Raw genomic sequence first — 850 nt, 5'->3', positions numbered from 1 at the left:
CTGAGGAAGGCTTTCTTATCTCTTCTTGCTATTCTTTGGAACTCTGCATTCAGATGCTTATATCTTTCCTTTTCTCCTTTGCTTTTCACTTCTCTTCTTTTCACAGCTATTTGTAAGGCTTCCTCAGACAGCCACTTTGATTTTTTGCATTTCTTTTCCATGGGGATGGTCTTGATCCCTGTCTCCTGTACAATGTCACGAACCTCCGTCCATAGTTCATCAGGCACTCTATCCATCAGGTCTGGTCCCTTAAATCTATTTCTCACTTCCACTGTATAATAATAAGGGATTTGATTTAGGTCATACCTGAATGGTCTAGTGGTTTTCCCTAATAGGTCTGTGGTCATACCCCAATAAGCATAATAGAATTATGATTCTACTCAGTTACATGATGATTAGGGTATTCTTTTAGGTGATGGAGGGTCTAGGTACAAGCAGTGGGGCTCTTCCATCCAGGAGGTCTGGTTTTCCAGTTGGTATGTCATTTCTATAGATACTGGGCATATAGCGCAAAGTCCACAGTCTGGCGCAAAGATGGAGTCCTGCTTTCAAGATGGAGCCTGTTCTGTCTGTTTCCTCCTTCATACATATACCTGAGGCTGATTCATGTTGATGTATGGTGGAAACCATTGCAATATTGTAATTATCCTCTAATTAAAAATAATATTGAAAATAATTACCAACCCAATTCCATTTGATTCCTACAAAATCAAACTGATCATGATATATGAGCATTCAATATCTTAAATTTCATCAATGTTAACTTCAGTAGAGCTTTGAAGCCAAATGGAGAATTTTGATTATGACAGATAACACTTCTGCTGTGCAAGGGCAGTGGACAGAGAAAATA

Source organism: Bison bison, unplaced genomic scaffold (assembly GCF_000754665.1).
Source record: "Bison bison bison isolate TAMUID 2011002044 unplaced genomic scaffold, Bison_UMD1.0 scf7180017864180, whole genome shotgun sequence".
Classification (NCBI taxonomy): domain Eukaryota; kingdom Metazoa; phylum Chordata; class Mammalia; order Artiodactyla; family Bovidae; genus Bison; species Bison bison.
Note: the sequence above shows the minus strand (reverse complement) of the source record.